General features: G+C 34.5%; 1 protein-coding gene across 2 annotated transcripts in view; it reads left to right on the top strand.

Annotated features, from left to right (window-relative positions):
- Window positions 1–21,015, top strand: part of IMMP2L (inner mitochondrial membrane peptidase subunit 2) — a 478,383-nt gene that overhangs the window by 17,939 nt on the left and 439,429 nt on the right. The gene's annotated exons all lie outside the window — the stretch shown is intronic.

Genomic DNA, 21,015 nt, shown 5'->3' with positions numbered 1-21,015 from the left:
AATGTGGTGGTAAAAGATTGTGATACAGTGTGTATGCGTACCAAAACTGCCAAGAAGAGAGAGCAGTGGGATAAAGAGAGAAAATAGACAAAACATTACGTGGCTTAATGGAGTATACTTTTGAAGCTGTTTGCCCATGCACTCACATTTGTAAGAAAAAGTGTTTCTTCATCAATTAGTAATAACTTCTTTTTCTGCCGGAGAAATCTGGCTACTGCTGAATAAAATGTTAAATACGATCACAGGAATTCAACTGTCTCCATAAAGGACAAATGTAGCAAAAAAAAAAAAAGTTTACAATTACAACGGAGAGGTCTATGTATCGAGCCAAAAGGTGGCAGTGTTTTGCTGTTAAAAATATTCAAGACTAACAAAGGACAGAAACTATTTCAGCCTTAATATAATAGAGAAATGGAATGTCAAAGTGTGCATAACTGACACAATGATATAATACATTCTCATACTACATGCTTGGATAGTTTAAGTTTAAGGTTTTAGTTTTGTAAGTGAAATGCACAATATGTAGATTATAACAGAACTGTCTTTGGAAGCTATATTATCTGGCTTCCGTTTTGTCATATATCTCTTCTAATGGTCCCATTTTTTTGGCCTACCTCTTCAGTCTAGTGGTAATTTGTATGACAATTTTCATTACCAGCTCTTAAAGCAAACTCTTTCATGTAGTCTTTTGTTAGAAACTTAAAATTTGCTTTATGGTCTCTTGTATTTTCTGGCATGTAAGATTGTCTGTAAATGGTCTAGCTACAAATATGAATTTATTCATGTTTTCAACACCTAATATTGCAAAAGGACTCCAATTTCAAGTCACATAATGACTGCTTGTAAAATTTGATTCTGCCTGTGTGTTGCATCCCTCTGCCCAAGTCATGGTCTGGTGATAGTTTAAAATGGTGAATGTAACTGATTAGTCATTAATAGACTGAACAGAAGATGAGCATGTTGTCTGATTGGAAAACAGAATAATTTCATTCTTATCATACTACTTGAAGATCTGTGATACCATCTGAGCCATCTGCATTGATTGTTTTAACTTTGCTATATGTTTGGACATGATAACTAGTATTTTAAATACTGTGGGGTTTTTTGTATGTTTTGAAAATTCTGCGTATTTTTTGTGGAGCTTATGTACACCCACATGAAAGAAGTCATATATTTATGTACTGTACTGAGGTTTTTCTTAATCTTTGGGGAAATACACTGACTAACCGGAGAAGAAAATTAAAAAATCATTTTAAGAACAGTACAAAGGAAGTTAAAACAACTTTAAAATAATATATTGAATATTTTTGATACAGAAATATTGAAGGATATTTTATATATCATTAACAACTTTTAAATTATAAGTGCTTCATGGTGCGGGTTTGTTAGGAGCAGCTTTGGCCTACTAGCTTATTGTAATGAAATGTTTTTAATTGTGCTGTAAAGACTTGTAGGATATAGTATCTGGATGTGATTTTGTACCAATGTGAGTTTATTTGAGACTTAACTTTTGGTACATGAGGCTTTTATTGTGTAAATGTGTTAATGTTTTTATCCTTTCCATTTTGATTGTTTAACAATGTTTCTATAACTCACTATTGAATAGATACCCTGCATGCATGTATTATACTTGGTGGTCCGCAGACAATTTGGTTGATTTAAGCAAGGAAACAGGGAAGGCCAGTCTCCCATCAGCTGCTGCTTTTTCTGTTCCTGTCAGAAATTCAGATGAGAAAGTATTGGTGTGACTGTGATAGGCAGATGGGTATGTAAACCTTCTTTCATATCCTACTTGGCTGCTTAGCATTTACCCACTGTCTCCTCTTTGCCAAGTCATAGTAGAAAATAGTTATGAGGTTGTGGGAGGATGGTCTTTTGCAGAACAAGAAAGAGCTGAGGTAAAATATTCCTTAATGGCAGCTTGACCAGGGCCATCCAAGCTCTTTGCTTTCTTCATATCATCAGAAATACTGTGTTGTTCTAGTGCTGTTCATATCACAACTCTTAAAAGATATTGTTGAGATCCCAACTGGCAAAGTCCTGCTTAAGCAGATGGCTAGCAGCCAAACTTCAGAGCAAAGAGATGAGTTAGGTTTGGTGGCTCTGAATACCCCAAGAGAGGATCAGTCAGCCTGTGATGATGCTTGTGACACTGCTTGCAGACCCAAAAGCTTTTCCTTGCTCATCCAGTCTAGTTCTTGAACATAGGTAATGTTGTTATTTGCTGACTTTGATTACAAATGAGCACCCTGTCCGCAAGCACTTGGCGGTGTTAATGCCTGGTTAAGGTCTTAAGTAAAGACTGCACGTTTATGGAAATGTGTCATGTATCTCTGTCCATCCCTGCCTCTGCATCTGATGTAAATATGCATCACAACCACAGCTGTGAAATTAGTCACTGTAGGAACACACATGTGCATATACCTGGTTTTAGACATAATATGTAGAATGGTATTAGTCCTTAAAAGTGTAAAACTAGTCAGATAAAACCAATGGAAAGAATAAGTTGGTAGCAAAGAAGGATTTGCTTACTTGTAGTGTAGTGTTTTACAAATAGTTAAATTTTACCTCAGCTTTTTAGAAGACATTTTAAGGGAATCTTTTTAATTTTAGGTTCAACTCATCCTTATTGGTACCAGAATTAAGAGCACTTGATGTTACACGTTATAACTTTTGAACTCAGAATTTTAAGTTGATTCAGAACTAAGGGAAATTAATATAATCTTTTATTTGATCACTTGCTTGAGTGCTTTATTTAGATACCGCTGTATTACTGGGACTTAATAAATTAAAAAGCAAAACAGGAATATTTTTTCATTATCAATTATTATTAATTATCAATTATCAATTAATTATCAAGAGTATCCATTATGATGTGTTCCAGAATACTACCTTTAGTATTTTTTTTTAGTATTATTTGCATCTCTTAAACTGATGCAAAAAAAAAGTGTTTATTATTTTGTTTTGGAAATGCATTTATTTAACTTCAAACAGAGAACATAGTCATGTGGAAAGAGGTCATCTTTAAAAGATAAATGAATGCATATTTTTGCTGGGCAGACCTTGATCTTTCAATAACTTTTGTGGTCAAATAGGCTTTCTATTTTGTAATTGCTCTGCTGAGGTAGATCCCAGCAGTTATGCAGAACTCTCATCAGATACTGCAGAATGAGTAATAAGACAAGTTGCCTTCTCCCAGCTGGTTTCACTCTGTAAAGTCTGAGTTGCCAACAGCATTGTAGCTGTAGTGGTATGCATCACAGCGGGGGTCGTGCAGCTCATGCAGGTCCTTGGGAATATATGCTGCAACTGCGCTTCCTGGTACTAATGGAGATCATGCTCTTCAATTGCGTATTAATGGAGGATTTTGCCAACTTACCTACATGTCATTTGGTTTCTACTGTGTATAAATGTAGGCATTGTTATAAAAACATGTTACCAAAGAGTCATTTATAGCTCTAGAATTTATTTTACTACTGTGTACCTTTATATCCTAATTATAAAATTATGTCCTCTTTTTATTCCAAAATTCCTGTCTTAATGTACAAAAAAGTTGTTGCAACATGTAGAAGATTGCAAAATCAGAGTGTGTATCTAGAATGGGTATTTTAAGGATATGACAGAATTTAAGTAAGCTTTTGAAATGAAGACACGAGAGTATTAATTCAGACATTTAATTTTTTTTTTTTTAGATAAATAAAAACTTGGGCTTTGTCTTGTTCTTTACTTGGTTAATAGGTTGTTAACAAAGGAGTTAACCATGACTGCAGTATAAATAGGGTTGTTAGACTTTGAATGATGAAATTTCAAAGCTGCAAATATTCACAGATACTAATATTAGCCTTTGGAGGTTGTGTTACTTCTAAAATAGAACACCTTCTCCAAGGTGTGGCTGAGAGTGGGAACCTGCTTCCTGGGTAGGTTGCCAGGTGTCCCTCCATTTCTAATTTAAAATGTGTGCTTATGTGTTAAATAAAGATAGCTGTGCTGATTTAATCTGGAAAAAGATTGAGAACCAATGCTGTTTGTTCTGTACATTCTGAATGGTAACATGCTTCTAAAGTTTTGAACTATAATAGTGAAATGAAAATGGGCGGTATATTTAAAAATGTTTTTAAAGATCAGCTATAATAATAAGGAAATTAATGTTGTATATTTTGTCAGCTTCTTGTGAGTTCTTATATAGAAGCATAATTGCTTTAAGTACAAAGCAATTTTTTATGTAGAAATTTCCTTGACGTTTTTTTAAAAATAAGCATACTTCTATCTGCTATCCTGATGAAGGACAGAAGGTGCCTTCTGTCATGGCTTCCTCTGACTGTAAGATTATATCCAGGACTTTTGGCAAACTCCCTTACTTTTGATAACTATTGAGTATTTTTGTGTAAGGTTGTGTGTGTTTAAGGTCTGAAAAATCCAGTGCAAATCAGGATTCTGGAGGAAGAATCAAAGTACTGCGCATGAGGTTGTCTCTGCGACTGTGTCCCTCGCTGACGTCTGCTCAGAAATGAGAACTGGAAAAGGTAGTTCTGTGATGATATTATGGGATGGTTCAACAAGTTTCAGCCTATTCACACAAATCTGAATAATCCAAATTTTGAAGAAATGTGGTCCTGTTCAGTTGACGGAAACAAAAGAGTTCTCAAATGGTGCAAAGTGAATGCATACTATTAATAAAACGTAATAATAATAATAAAAATAAATAATAACATTTAAGAAAACATAATAATTAATAAAATTGGAATGTCATTAATAAGACTAGCCTAGTAAAAAAAATGTCACTAAGTAGTTACTGAAGGAACTGCTTTGAATTAGAATTGGTAGTTGTAATTATGAAAAGACTTTCTACTATATTCTGATAGATGTAGTATGAATGGATATTTAATGGTTCTTGCATTATTTTTAAGAAAGCTTCTTTCTGACTAAAACACTGAACAACCTTTTATGAATACCTCTTCTTGACCTTCTTAAGTCTTCCAATTTCTATTCTATTTTTGTTTGTACTTGGGTCCCTGTACCAAGTCATCTGTCTTCTGGCAGGTAGGACACTGCAAAGGAGGTTGTGCTGACATAGAAGCTAAATAATCACTTTAGTTTCTGTGCCTCAATGACCTCAGGAAATCTTTCCCTATTCTGTTCTTTTAGCTGGGAAAAAACCCCTCATGTCTTTTCCTGATAAGAATCAACTATGTAGTTCTACTTGTATTATCTGTATTACAATCTATTCTTAGAGTAGATATATTCAGACTTGCATCTTATATTTATAAAGTAAGTAAAATCTATTTTCTAAAGAAAGTTTTCAGATACTGTACATGTTCCCCAGTTTTATTATGAAGCACTCGGGATGGGTTTAAGTAGGCAATTATTCTAAAAGTATGGAAACTGAGCAGTTGTGGAGGAAATAAATTGTGGTTAAAGTAATGGTTATTTAATTTAAAGTCTGTGGATGTGAGTAGGAAATTTACAAGATTTGACTGCAAGAATCATTGCTGGAGAGAGTCTGGCTAGAATCTATAGGCCAAAAAGCAACATATATGGATGTTATAGCTTATGGATTCTTTAGTGGTCAAATTGCAGCTTGGAGAATTATAAATAAATGTATTTTATTTTCTGGAAAGTTAATGATGTGGAAGTCAGTTAAATGGCCTAGGCCTTTTGTGAAGGAGGTGATAGCTGATTGGGAATATTACTGTATTGTTGAAAGTGGTGCCAGTGAGGACTTAATATTCTGATTCATTTTGATTTTATCGGCCTTGCTTTTGAATTTAAGTGCCTTACTATTGAATTAAGAAACAAAGTGTTGGTTGCTGAATGTTTATTGCTGTATCCATTAGAATACCATATTGCAAGTTTACTAAAAACTACTTCATTGCTTACTGAGTTAAGCTGATTAGACAAAAGCAAACATTAAGCTTATGTACATTATGTACACAGCAACGTATGTCAGATAAAATTATTAAATCTACATCAGGTACTTAATAGGATATAAGAGGACCTAGAACACTGCCACAAGATCAACGGTTTTGGGTCTAAAAGTAAATGTTGAGGTTTAATAACAAGATATAATTATCTGAATAAGCTTTTTTTATTCTGGTTAGCATCCTTGAATAAATTTATGGACATCAGTGTGGTTGTCAGGAATTCTGTTTAAAATGTGAATTCCTATTAGTTAGGAAATAATTTAATCTTAATTACTATTAATAAGATAATTCCATCAGTTCTTGTCTGAGGTACTGCTCTTAGAGTGGCTGAAGGCTACAACTTGGAAAACCTATAAATCACTATTACTGTGTCTTTTGCTGTCAGCTTTGTTTTGGGGATTTTTTGCTGCGTATAGTCTTTGCTTTTTATTTAAAATGCACCATTGAGGGACTTGACAAAAATAATTAAAATCAGATGCACTGTCTGTGATATTTGGTTGAATTTACTGCTGAGATAAATAGCATAAAATTTCTCTAAGACATATTCTAGTGAAAGTGGAGGGAAATTACAGTCTTGCCAACCTCAGTACCAATTCAATAGCATCAAGATTAAAGCTGTACAGAGCTGTAGCTCTTGTTTTAAGTATGGGGTTTTTTTTTTAATTGCCCCATGTGTATTTACATTAGAATAATTGTGAGTTATGGTTATGTTGCAACTCAGCCAGATTACAATGGGAATAATAAAAGCAAGTTACATTTGAAATTTCATCCAAATATATATATGTATATGTATGTATGATACTTTAGAAATCAAGAAAGATGGGAGAAAAACTTGCTCTGTTGTGATCTTTAAATTGTAAGATGGTCAGATAAGGTGTTAGCAGCTTATTAATACATAAGGAGGACCTATGTTGTGCAGAAGGAGGGCTGTTAACAGTAATTTTAAATCTCAAAAAAAAAAAAATTTTCTCATTTGATGCAATTATTTCTACTTCACTTTTTAGTGATCAGGCATATGAAGAAGAGAAGGGGGAAACCCCTATTTTAATAAACAAAATGACCTCTACCTGCCTCTATTCAATAGAAAACTGAACAGCATAGAATAGATTTTCCTGATATTCTTGATGACGGACAGTCATAGTATGTTGGAGATGCTGGGTCTAAGTGGACAGCTGCTTGAAATGTTGCAGAAATTACAGCCATGGTTTGAATGGCTGGAAAGCTGTCTCTGATCCTGTAACTCTAGCTTACAGTGTGATGGCTGACTGCCCTGAGAAGGTCATGTTGAACAAAAGGAGCTTGAAACCTGCCTTGATTTACAAAAATGTCACTTTTACCTTTTGAAATATTTATTATTTAGATGCTAGCAACTTGCTTTGCTTTCAGCAGAGTCTGGTGATATGAATGCCTGCTGCGATGTATGTACAGAAAGGTAACAGTGTATTTTTCCTGAACTTTTTTTTTCTTTAACCTTAAGAAAATTTGACAACTCTGATAGGAAAATATTGATAATTTTTTTTCTCAGTACATTTCCAGCCGCGGAGAAGTAATTACTGGTTATTCATGACTGGCAGTGCTTGTAGGTACCTAGAGCTAGGAAAAGTTTCACTAGTCAGTGAAAGAGGCTACACAATCTTATTGCTGGAAGTGGCAAGAAACATGACTGTTTTGGCAACTAATGGGGAATTCCAGCATTCTCTCTCTATATGGTATTCAGATTAGACACCTCCTTAACTAAATTCAGGCTGAACATCTGTGATGGTATAGGATGAAAAAAGTAATGGGTATCCATATGGTTATCCTTGCATGAAAATACCAAGTGTATTTTAGATTATGATAAATATAGATGGACCATAATTTTTGAATGTGTACTCAGCTGAACAGATAGGTTGAAGCTTTAGAGGATTGTTAAACTGTAAGTAAACTGATAGCTTGTTGAAAATAAAGTATTTTCCTTTCCTTGAAGATAAAGGACTTGAGGAAGCCTATGCACCATTCCTAAAGAAGATAACCTATCAAAGTACTTAAACTTAGGTTCCACCGAACTGATGAAATGCTGAGTGCTGAATTGGTGAAATACTAGATTCAGTTTAAGATAAACTTCTTACTAGATTAAGATCTTAGCTTTCATATTGCTTTACTTGAATTGTGAATGGTATACATTTCGCGTCTAAAGATGCTCTATCAACTTCTATTATGAAGAAATGGTTCTATACTTAGAAAATGAGTAATGAAAAATCTTTTCTCTAGAACAGTTCTGGAGATTTTCTTTTCCTATGACACCATTCTCTTTCAAAGATACTCAGTTCCTTAACATCAAGTCATGCCTATTCCAGTGCTAAATTCTGTTACCTGCAACAGCATAAAAGCTTCAACAGAGAAATGTACGTAGGATGTTGTACCATGAATCAGCAGTGCTTAAAAAAAAATAAAATATCAGTTTCGCTGTTTAAGAAAAATTACTGCATCCTAGGTTTCAAGTCCTGGACATAAGCTGTTAAATGTAATTGGTTCTGTAGTTTTGGAGTATGCAGAAAGATGCCTAAATACATTTTAGCCTTTTGTGTAGTTAGACTGTTTTATTTTGTGTACAATCTGGGAAGTACTGAGGTGATATTTTATTACATGGGATATTTCATACAGTGTTCTTGGACAAGTTATAGTTTAAATACTGCCACAGCTGACTGCATATCTTATAGTAATAACTTCTCCTAAGCCAGTTTACTGAGTTGTATTATGAGCAACCATAAATATTTACTGCAGAATGTTACTTCTAGGAATCTTTCAATGAGCTATACATATGCTGACAAAGTGAATTCTGCTTACACATTAAAAAATATTTATTTCCCATCTAATTGGTGAAGTTGGAAGAAAAAGCATGGGTCTTGACCTGTGCTGAGTATATTATGGACATGAATATTTCTGCATGTAATAAACAGAGTCTTGGCCTTGTTTTCTGTTTCTTTTCAGCCTGTTAGTAAAGGCAAAAACAAAGGAATGGCAAATTATCAGGTTTAAAATTATAATTAACCTTATCATCACTATATTTTCTAGGGAAATTATATTAGTCTGTATTCATGAATGTAACATTAGGGTTTTTATGTGTAATCAGCTGCTCCTGGAAAGTGCAATTGAACAAAATTTAGCTTTAAATACATGCATGTATATTTGTTCAACTGAGAGGGTACCTTGCTGCTGTTGTCAGCTGTCTGTCTATCTGTAGATTAGCTACAAAGAAAGAGAGTCAAATTCTTCTTAGAGATGCATAGCAAAGGGATGAGAGACAATGGTCACAACTGCAGCAGGGCATTCTGAGCAGATACAAGGGAAAAAAAATGCAGAATTAGAATGGCAAAGTCATTAGCCAGGGAGACTGTGTGAAACCTCTATCCTTGGAGATATTTAAAACTTAACTAGCAAAAGCCCATGCACTCTGATCTACCTTTGCAATTGTGTCTGGTTTGGCTGGCAGTTGAAGTAGATGATGGCCAGAGGTCCCTTCTAACCTGAATGATTCTGTTTGTTTACATCAAATAGAATTTCAGCAATGGAACTTTTAAGATAGGGAACATAATAGTCACAGCCTTTCAAAGTTAGAAGTCAACATTACCAGTTAGTGTTTACAACATGCATTATGATTTTTCAAATTTGTTTTATATCAAGGAAGTGGAGTCCCTAAAACCCTCTTATTCTGTAGATGTGGTGGTTATATTTGTCTTATAGTGGTTTCTAAAAGACCCAGTCATGCATTGGAAGCCTGTTGTGTTAATAGCTGAATGTACAGAGAATTAGAAGATTGCATTTGGGTTTTATAATAAGATTGTAAATTCTTTAAAGGAGAAACGAGTACAGCAAGGCAGATGTGTATGGTGAAACAATCTGGGGTGGGTGGGAGTCTGCACATTGAACATTGGGTCATGTTTAACATACTATAGTAGAGGGAACTGCTTTGCAAATGTATATGGAGAGCAGTTCCCAAGTGAGAAGAGAAGCCTGGAAAAGTACACAAGTAATTGTTTGCTCACTTGTTAAATTTTCAATTAAGTCTGACCAGATTCATTCATAAGGGACAGGGTCAACATTTTGACTGTAAGTCAGAGAAAAATGTGTCAGGAATAAAGTGTAAAAGATACCTAAAATGAAGGCAAAAAAATTAATAGGAAACTGAAAGCAGAGAGAGGGGTTACCTGCAAATTTTAGTGCTGTGGCTGTAATTTAATGACTTGATGTATGAAGAATCCACAATAATTTTTAAAATTTATTTCATAAATAGAACTCAAATTCATTTGAACTTGACCTGTGTCCTCTGCCAGTATGAAGCAGAACAATCTAGCCTGCTACTTTCTAGCCACTTGGCTCAGATGTTCCTGGTATTGTAGATATCTTCTTTTATAACTACCTTTGTAAAATGTAAAAATGTACTATATAAACAGAAATTTGGACTAGGGAAAAAGGTAGAAGTAAAAACTTAAAATTATAGTTCACTTAAAACCATGATCTATAGCATAATGCCGTTTAGGGTTTCAGGAACTAATAGTGTGTATCTTAAGGCAAAAAAGAGATAGCTAGTGAGTATCTTTCTTGTGTTATGTGTTGTCTTATGTGTTTGCTTTAAGGGAAAAATTAGTGATGTTCTCAGAACAATAACTTTGATGTTTCAAGAACTAGGGCAACTGTAATGAGAGAAGTATGGTCTTGCCATATAAAGGGAAGTATATTGTCAGCAAGCTCAAGATAATAGCATCCTGTACACCCAGAAGGCCTGCTGTGATGTTTGCGTCTGCATACGATCCCCTTTGCCCTCAGAATAGTCTATTTTTAAAGTTGTGCTGAGTCTGACCTTAGTAAAGAGAATACTGTTGGAAGATTTTTAAATGCATGATCATGCACAATGTATTCCTCAGTCCTATAGGACACTGACAGTAGTATTTTTTCTACAGCAAATTTCTATTAGTTGGCAAGTTCCTTGAGTTCAAAGGCTTACCTGTTTAATGTTAAAAGGGAAAACTTGATTACAAATTATATTCCACACCCTTAATAGCTTAGCTGAACCCATGAGACAGAATTAGAGACTTAGGTTCATTGTTCAGGACAGTTTATGATGAGGTGGTTTCAGATTTCTGATTAGAATAGGAACAGTTTCTATAGAACATGACACACTGACTCTGTTGTGAACTGCATTTTCCTCACTGTGAGCTGTGATTTCTTTGTAAACTTGTGACGAATATAGATTGTTCTAGGTCAGTATAACCACTACTTAATAGGAACACCATGCACACCTTTGAGAATTAGGAGGCGGCTGTTGGTATGGTTGACATACGTTTATTGTTACATATTTAAAACACCTTGCAAAGCCAGGAAATTGTAAGAACAATAATTTTCACAGGCCTTTTGTGGCTTTCGAAGATATTGTTTGATCTTTACCTTGTCCCATGATATCTGGACTGTAATATTGAATATTAGTTAGATTTTTTAAAAATAGGTTGACTTAACACTTGTCACCCTTACTGCATGGAACCTTACACTTTCCTGTACTCAGATAGTGCTTTTTGTGTATCAGCAGAGCTGCAGAGAGAGGGCACCTCATTCCGTGTGTTTTAAAACTGACAGTGATGGGAAGGTGCTGTGTTGGGAATGAGTCTTTGCTGGGAGAAATGTATGATGTTGTGAAAATACGTTGGCTAACGTTCATTTAAACTTGATTTAGCAAAACAAAGGATCTCTGAATGTCTGAACCCAAATTTAGCAGTAAAGATGTGGAACTTAATCTCTGAAACTTTGTCTAGATGCTTCTTAGTTTTGATAATTGAAATGGCAGAGAACGCTCATACAGAATATTTTCTTCTCTGTATTTCCTGTTTTATTGACCTTTTTTTAGGCATTATCTCAGTGGTTATCTTTGAGAGAGTTTTGAGTAGCTGGCCTTCCAATTTTGTTCTGGTCATTTCTTATTTGTAATCCTGTGGCCATTTCTGTTGTTGAAGACATTACGGTTTAAGAATGCCTAAGGTGGGTAGAGGTTTATGTAAGTATTTGCAGAGTGTAATAGTTGATTCTGTGATGTGTTACCTTAAAACTGGAGGACTGTGGTCTGCAGCTTAAGAGCTGTTGTCTTCTACTTTTCTAAAATCTGCCACCTTTTTTCCAGCAGTCTAATTCTAAATAGCTTCCACTTTTTCCTTCATAACATTTAGCAGTTTTATTTTTTTCTGTGTGTTTGTTTTCATGTATGTTTTAATCAGCTTTTACTTGTGGTTAGTGAGCAGGTATAGCATATCTGTCTAGTCCGTATGTGAACCAAATGACGCATTTGAAAATACTTAGAGCTTGCCAAGACTCTTAACAGTTGTGTTCAGGATTTAAGCGGTGTAACTATACGCAAGGCAACTCAGCAGGGTTTTTCAGTTCACAAGATTTGCTAATGCAGCAGCAGTTAACCACCAAGGGAAATTTAAATTTGAAGGGGCTCTTCATGTCCTGATTTGTAAAAGCCCTCCTGGGCTATTCTAGAAATTTCTGCTAGCAACTACCTTTAGCTCTGCTGTGTGGCTTCTTTCAGTTCCTATGTGCAGCTGTGTACTGTTTGCTAAAGCTCATCAGGTATTAAGTCACAGCAACAAGTACACTGTCTAGCTGGTAGTGCCAGGGCTAGCAAATATGTCAACCCCTGGTATTCAGACAACATATACAAAGGATTTGGTCTGATTAGCACAAAGCATTACTTCATGCTAGAAATATTCCGTTTTGGTATCTCTAATTACCAGTTATACTCCTGCTTTATGATAGTAGTAGTAATGTGAATGATACTGGAATGAACTCAGGAAAGATTTTACTGCTTTTCTGTCTCATACTTGCAGTTGACAAACTGAAGAAATAAAATACATCAATAATGCTTTTGTCATGAACTTCATCTACATGAAGATAAAAGTAATGCAATTTTTAACGTTGCCTCATGAAGAACCCCTTTTTTAAACATGCACTTTGGACACAACAGGTTTATGATTCGTGTATTAATATATTCCTGATAAATCTCCCATGTATTTTCTAAGAATAAACTGATTTTGGAGATTACTGGAGAAGTTTGAGCCAGGTATAAAAGGTGACCAAATGTAGACTGGTGTGAATAGTGGATACTCAAAATGAGGTTTAATTTAGGAAGAAAATTAGCCACCCCAGGAATTAGTGAATTGTGATAGCAAAATAATGGACGTAAATTGTTGAGATTATAATTTTTTTTAAAGTATTTATGATATACATGCTGGCAAATAAGAGGCTTGCATAATAATTTAATAATGCTTATCATGTGTATGTAGTATTTGTAGACTAATGTCAGATTACACAATCCATTCGGGAAATACTAATTATGGACACATAGAGGTCGTATTTTGAAACGGTTGGCATCCAGTAGCAGAATGACTGCAGCATACCACTCACACCCATTACAAAAGTTCTTAAAGGTATATGCTCTTCATGAAAGTCAGTCATTTTTTCCTTTCCCTGGGTGAGTTGAAACAAAAGAAATGGTTGGTGCTGCTGAGAACCCAGACTGTGAAAGAATTTGGAATCCCTGTTGTCCTAATTCCTTAGAGTGTATGAAATTCATATTGCCTGTGAGAAGAGAGACTGTAATCCCCATCGTGCTCTTCCAACCTACAGCCCAGAAGATTACTCTCAACTTTTTTTCCTTAGGGTCCAAATCTAATATATATTTTAAACTAGTTCAGAAATTCAAAAGACTTAAAAAATAGCAAAAGAAAAAATGTTAAATGTGTTTATTTTACAGTTTATTAAAAAAAATCAAAGATTAAAAAATGGTATTTATACTCTTTTAATGTGTTGATTTGTAGATGTGTTTGTGGTCTATATTGTATATAAAATTTTTAGATCCTAGAATGACACAGTGTTGTATTTGAAAACAAAATCCTTGTTCATCGGACTGTATCATGTATGCAGGCAGCAGCTGAAGATCCTCCCCATAGAATGGTGAGCTTCTAGTGAGACATGGGGATTATTCAGTATCTTAATAATCAATAGGAAATATATGATGGTTTTTTCAATGTAGGACCCATTTTTTTTAAAAAAAAAGATCATTCTGACTTCTGTATTTACAGGCAAATTAGATCTCTTTCTGAAGTTGTTTTCTGTCTTGGGATTGTTATATTCAGGAGAACACTAATAAGCAGAAGGAAAATTATAGCACTGCAGCCAGTGTGATTATGAGATTCATCTAGGCGGATGCTAAAGAAACACTTATTTAGATTTGTCTCCAGTTATGGTTTTTAGTGCTTAGATTGCATCAGTATCCAAGGCCCTACCCAAGCCACAGATGGTATGCTACTGGACAATGAACTGCTTTTCAACCCCCACTCTGTTTGAGTGTGTAAATCTTGAGATGACAATCATGTCACTTTGAACCAGTCCTAATAAACACATCCGGAAATGTGAGAGACAAACCAAGGAAGCTGAGAACAGGCCTGTGATGGAGAAAAAGTTATATGATCAGCAGTTCATGAGACTGTTCTGTTTTTGTTGATCCTAGCTGCATTTTGGTAGAATCTTTATTCAGTGGAGCTTCTAGAGAAGGAGTTGACGTGTTCATTATACTTCTTACTTGGTTTGGTTTTGTTTTATTTTATCATTGCTGGCTTCCTTAAACAAACAGATTGCATTAATACTTCCCTTTTTAAGTGCTTGCAACAGACTAGTTCACCTATTGAAGTTTGGCCATCAAGCAAATCTATTTCCTGTCTTGATAGCATCTTTTGACTTGTTTTTTGTGGGTTTTTTTTGTTTGTTTGTTTTTTTCAATTGAAGAGTCCTTAATGAAGCCTTAAGGATGAAGCCTCTAGGCTATTATTTTATTCTTGTTTATATTTTGTCATGCCTAAGGATGCTGATACTGGACAAGAGCATCATTGTTCTAGAAACTCCACATAATTTCTTTGTTGCCTCAAGGGGGTTTTCTGCATTAAACTTACTCCAATTATCTGTATTGTTTTAATAGTTAGATATCATAAATCAAGCTTACTCACCAGAATTTCTCTCTAGTCAATGGAGAAAAATGAGCACTTCCAGAAATGAGGTTTTATCAATTATCCGTAGACATTTTGTTTTAAATGATGGGCTAAATAAATGCCATGGATTTTAATTTAGATTAAAAACTTACTTCTATATGAATTTTCCACTGCTGTCCCTTAACTAGGTGGCCAAATAGCAATTAAATTATTTGAACCTGTTTAATCATGCAATTTTAAGGATTATTTACATGCATTTTACTTATGTTCAGAAAAAAATATTTTCCACATTCTATCTTAAATTTCAGGGTGACATGTCTTACTCTTCATTGTACATACCTTGGAGCCTCCTTTTGTAAGATTGTAATAGCTGGCCAACAAGCCTTCAATGTTAGTCAAATTTTCATCTTGTCATAAAGTATCTGTTAATGAGTTATACTTGCAGTTAATTAAATAATATTGGGGGTCTTCTTTACTGTTCTTGTGTTTACATCAGTATTTTCTTTTTGCCCTTCCTCTCTGTTAAACCACACAGAAGAAAAAAGGTCATAATTTAATGAATGACCCCTTGGATCACAGATGCTGACAAAATGAAGCCTGAAAATTTTAAATTGGCTGGCTGCTGTTATCCTAACAGAGCCCATTAAAGTCACACAAGAGCGCATAACTTATTATGTAGTGAAACTGTGACTTTTTCATGGTTTCTTTGTAAACATGACAAAATTTATGGATGGCATTAGTGATACTAAGTTGACAGAATTAAAACCCCTGTTTATGGATACAGTTCAGTAACTTGATTTAATTAGATTCTCACCACATTGATCTAAGAGGATTTTCAAGCAGTATTTTATGATGGAGGGTTTAAAAGAGAATGCTGAAATTCTCACACGAGTGATGAATTGCGAGAAATATTTTCAGTTAAATATACACATATTCTTTATAGGCTTGCACTTTGAAAGAGTGTGCAGTGTTTTGTACAGGGGCTTTGGCCACCATACAATCCCAAGCTTCATCTTTGAGTAATAGTATACTTCACTAACACTGGATTTGTTAGTATTACAGGTTCAGCTCTACTCAGAGACATGCTAGAAGTAGGCCATCACAATCCAGGCTCCATTGATAGTATTGACTATAATGGGAACTTCCAACCCTTTTAGTTCCTTTATTGATGCCTACATTTAACATGGTGTATAACAGTTTCAGAAGTGAGTGAGGTTATTAGGATGATTGATTATCTCAGAATCTGTCAGAGAAGATAATGTCTTTTAATTTCTTCCTGTCCCTTTCCTTTCTCTTTCCTTTCTCAGGCTATCTTGTCCCCATTATTTACCAACCTGGCTGTAAATACTAAGCACTGTATTATAACTTCTTCCGATTTGATAAGCTTTACTGAAGATGGCAGGCAATAATAATCTCTGAGATTTCTAAGATAAAGCTTTTGGACGTTTAAATAGGATAGACTATTGGAAAGTGCAGTATAGAACTGTGAAATGTGCATAAGGAATGATAAATTGAATGTCAATTGATGCAAGAAAGTTGAACAAACCATCAAATTACTGACACAAATGTATGGAGGCTGTTACATAAGGGCTTGTGTTCCATTAAATGTGGTAAAAGGTTGTAAGGACACTGTGTTGTATGAATCTTAAAAGTACCTGACAGAGATTTTACTTGGGGGAAAAAAAATAAATTTACTAAGAAATAGTGTTCATCATGTAGAAAAAAGTTTGTGTTTCATTTTATTCTGCATCAGAATGAGATTATAAAATTAACATCAAAATTCATAACACTTTTGAAACACAAAATAATTTTGATTGTGAAGTGTGGAAGGTTCAAAAGGAGCAGTGCCTTCAAGTAGAAACAAATACATGAAAGCTGGCCTGGCCCCAACTTACTGCAAGCCAAAGTAAATCAAAACTCCTTTGGTGAGGACTCTGGTGGAAGGGTAGCTGGGAGATGCTTTACACCACATCTCAGTAGCTCTTTATGTAGAATCCATGCTGGGATGTATGGAAGCACAGTCTTCAGAACTGAAGATTCTTTTCAGATTCACTTTTCTAAAACATAAAAAGTTGCCGGTTATGTGAAAAGTGTGTACTTCTTGCTCAAACTTCACCTTCCTCTTCATAGATGTTATAGCAAAATGGGAAACACTTAAAGAAGATCTCTAGTTTCTACACTTTACGTAGACCATATACTGAGTTCTGATGTTAAGTTTTTGTCCTCCATTATCATTAGCTCCAGGCTAAGTGGTTCATATCTAGTATTGAATTTACATCTTATTGATGTCAAGATGTATTTGAAGTAGTAGTTTTGGAAGAGGAAAATGAATGCCATGGTAGTTTTTCTTCATATCCACATTTATTTAGTCATGGTGCTCTTAGGATGAGGTATATTTATTTGATTTTTAGTTACTTCTGCCATTTTTTTATACTCTCAACTTGCATCTGTGGAGACCATCATTGTGAAATCTGTGCAAAATAAGAAAGCACGAGAAAGATTCACATACATTCAAAATTCAAGTTTGTTGCTATATTATAGTAAGAGATGTGCCTGTAGCCAGATGTATTGATTTTATGTAGGTTTTTTTAACGATGGTTTCAAATTCTGCTATCAAACTTCAAAGTTTATTATGAATCCTACAAAAAATACTTTTTTCCCAAGTGACAGAACAGAAAAACTGAAAGAACCCCGCACCTGTGCTACTCTTTCTATATTTTTCATATGATGATTCATAATGTATCTAATACTTTTGTTTACAAAATCCTGCTGTGATACTTTCTGATGTGTGTTAAAATTAGTGGAAACAGTAATGGTGCAGACAGAGGAGCAAGGTGTATTGAAGAAAATTGTAGTCTTTCAACTTAAGTAGATCTGGTTTTCTACTTTTCATTGCACAATGTATTCCTTTTTTACAGTTACTGGTTTAAATTTAGAAATTTGCAGCCTCTCAAATATTTTCCTTTTACTGATGAAAGAATGTCATGACAATGTTGAAGGCTGCTGTACAATAGGAACAAAGAATTTGTTTTACTAAATATACCAAACTGCCCAACGTTGACGTACTCACTTGGTTACTTTCTAGTTCAGTTATAAAAATAACTCAGCAAAGCTTCCTTCTATAAAAGGATTATTCTAGGGTACATTTGCTTTACAAAAAAATAAAATATATTCTGTGTTACTAAATTTGACAGAACAGAAGACATTCAGGATTGTCGTCCTGTATTTACAATGAAGTGATGCTCTTTCTCTGGTGCTAGAATTCAGAGATTATTTTCTTAGAATGATATAAAACCTCCTTCCTTAAGGCATGTCATGGTACATTTTAAAAAATATTTTTTTTGTAGTGTTCTTCATACTAAAATAAATAATAGAATCTTTAAGGCATGATGGAAGATATATGGGACGAGCTTCTACTGCAATGAAAACCGGTGCAGTTTCAAGGGATTATACAGATAAAACAGGACTAATCTAAGAAAACGAAGCTATAATATTGCTGAATGCTTTCACTTTCAGGCATTTTACAGAATACTGATGTAGCAAATAAAAGGGCACATTCATCAAAATGCATAATTTAATTAAAAAAACCCAACAAAACCAGTTTAAGCATACAGTACTTGGATTTCACATGAAGGTGAAGAAACCCCTTAGGACATTTAAAATTTATGAGGAGTCTTGTGATTTCATTCATTATGTTGACAATATGTACAACTTCTTTTGAGAATGGATTGGACCAAAAGTGAACAGACGTGGATGTAATAGCTCTTCCCATAGTGTGTGTTGAATTATGAGAGTTACTTCTGTTTATACGTTACCCAGGAGGACTGTTAAATGTGCTTGGTTATATAGATCTGCAAATTTTTAGCTGTGGGCTGGTATCCATATTGAGCTATAAATTTATAGTTGATGTATTTCTTTCTAGGCAGACAACTCATACTCTTGATAGAATTAAGGGCAAGAATTGATTTCCTGCTAAATAAAACACATTTTGGTTTAAAGTATAATAAATGAAAACTGGAGTCTCTATGTGAAGCAGATATGTTGTAAATATTGCATATAGAAAAAAAGACTTTTTATAATTATAGATTTGCATATAGATATGGAAGGATACTTTGTGAATGAAAAAAGTATCTATAGTCTTTTTACCATTTGAATTTTGATTGACAGAAACATTTCTGCTAACGAATCTTTGCTGTGGCTACATCTCTATCAATATACAACACTATCAGAATATTGGCTTGTTTTTTATTGTGTACTGAGGTGAATATTGCATGATTTAGCACTCTCATATGCTCATAAGTACCATAACAAAAAGCACTTTATAGAAAAAAAAAAAAATTAAGTGATTGCTTATCAGCTATGTACCAGCAAGGGTCTAAATGGAATTTGGAAGGAGGTTGATTCACTAAGATGCAGAGCAAAATCTTTTACGAACTGAAGCAGATTTTTTTCTAATCAGCAGTTAAGCTGCCAAGCAAGTCTGCTTAATTTCACTTCCAGTCTGTGAAAAGCAGCTGCTGTTTTAGCATTTCCATGATACTGTTATAAGAAGTAAAGGAGGAAAAAAACCTACCTCTGCTGGCAGAATAAGGAAAACTTTGCTCTGTTATTTCAACTAAATTTATATCTGGAATTACATCCTGGTTCAGAACTAAAAAAACTCCTCAGTCTCCCCTTTCCCCCTTTCTCTCCCATGCACTCTTTTTCTGTCTTTTTTTCTCTCTTTCTCTGTGTTGTTTTTGGAGTGAAGAATGTGCTGTGTAAAGTTTAATGAACTTGGATCATTTCTTATCAGACAGAGATTTATCCTGGAGGACTTCAAGCCATGTTTTTTCCTTTAGAACGGTTTACTATAAATTTTTTCAGTTGACTTGAAATAATTTGTATCCTTCTTGATAATAAAGGAGACATTTTTCTGTAAATATTATTTCCCAATTGTAGTCTGATTTTGTGTCAAGGCTGTGTTGCTGTCCAGAAGAAACACCCTATCTAGTTTTTATTTTCCATGTGAATTTTTCATTTGATTTGTTTGTTACTATATACATTTATAGCTTAATTTGTATATTTACTCTGAAGTAAAAGAAGCAGTTGCCATCTTAAGGTGTTTTAGCTACTTGGTTAAAGCAAGTGCTAGAAAATAAGTCCATAATTGGGATTTTGCGGTCTTGGGGAAGAATCTTCTTCATGATAGCTTTTAAAAGTGTTCAAGAGATATGTTGCTGCAGAACTCTACTAAACAAATTTTAGGATGACATCAGAAATACATGTTTGTATGTGTAATGAATTTTCTGAAGATAAGTATTAAGTGCTGAAGAAAGAAACATCTTTTTTCTGAAGAATGGCATAATTTTTTGCAGTTTGCTGTAGGGAATGTGGTGTTTTACAGAAATTCAGAACATGGTTTGTGCCTCAGAAGTCACCGAATTCACCAAAAAATTCTGAGTTATAGCCAGGCTAAAACCCTGCATAGATTTGGGAATGTATGCTGAATACTTCAGATATTAAAATAACACAAAGCTGTCCAGTCTAACTGGGTGTCATGCATGTACTCCTCTGATCCTCTCCATGCGCGATGTGATGATATTTTAAATTTCTCCAGAGCGCTTTTATCACCATGCTATCTAATTTGATATGTATGTCAGATGAGTTGGCTGTTGTCCACCAACCAGCGGTTGATAGGAGGATTTATAAAGGAGGGCAGACGTCATTATAAAGTGGCTCAAATATGCTTCTAAGCACAGCATTCAAAAGAATGCAGCCTGTAAATTGCAGCCCCATTATTTCTTTCATCATGTGGCACCTTTATATGACGGCACTGAAATGAAGTCTAATCCTTTGATTCAGATGTCTGCTACAGTTATGCGAACGTAAAATGTCTCCAAGAATTTGAGCTTTAAGAAGGACAGAGGATTCAACTTTCATGCTTCTACAGTGGAAAGTTTGATAAACCTGGGAGAAATTAATTTAATTTCAGTTGGCGAACAATTTTAAATGTAGAAGTTCATAGTATCAAACTGTATTGGGTCTGGCTGAGCCCCCCAGCAGCCCTCACAGTGCTGTGCTTGTATTGGCAGCTAGAA

Source organism: Falco peregrinus, chromosome 6 (genome assembly GCF_023634155.1).
Source record: "Falco peregrinus isolate bFalPer1 chromosome 6, bFalPer1.pri, whole genome shotgun sequence".
NCBI lineage: Eukaryota > Metazoa > Chordata > Aves > Falconiformes > Falconidae > Falco > Falco peregrinus.
Note: the sequence above shows the minus strand (reverse complement) of the source record. Positions and strands in the feature narration are given on the sequence as shown.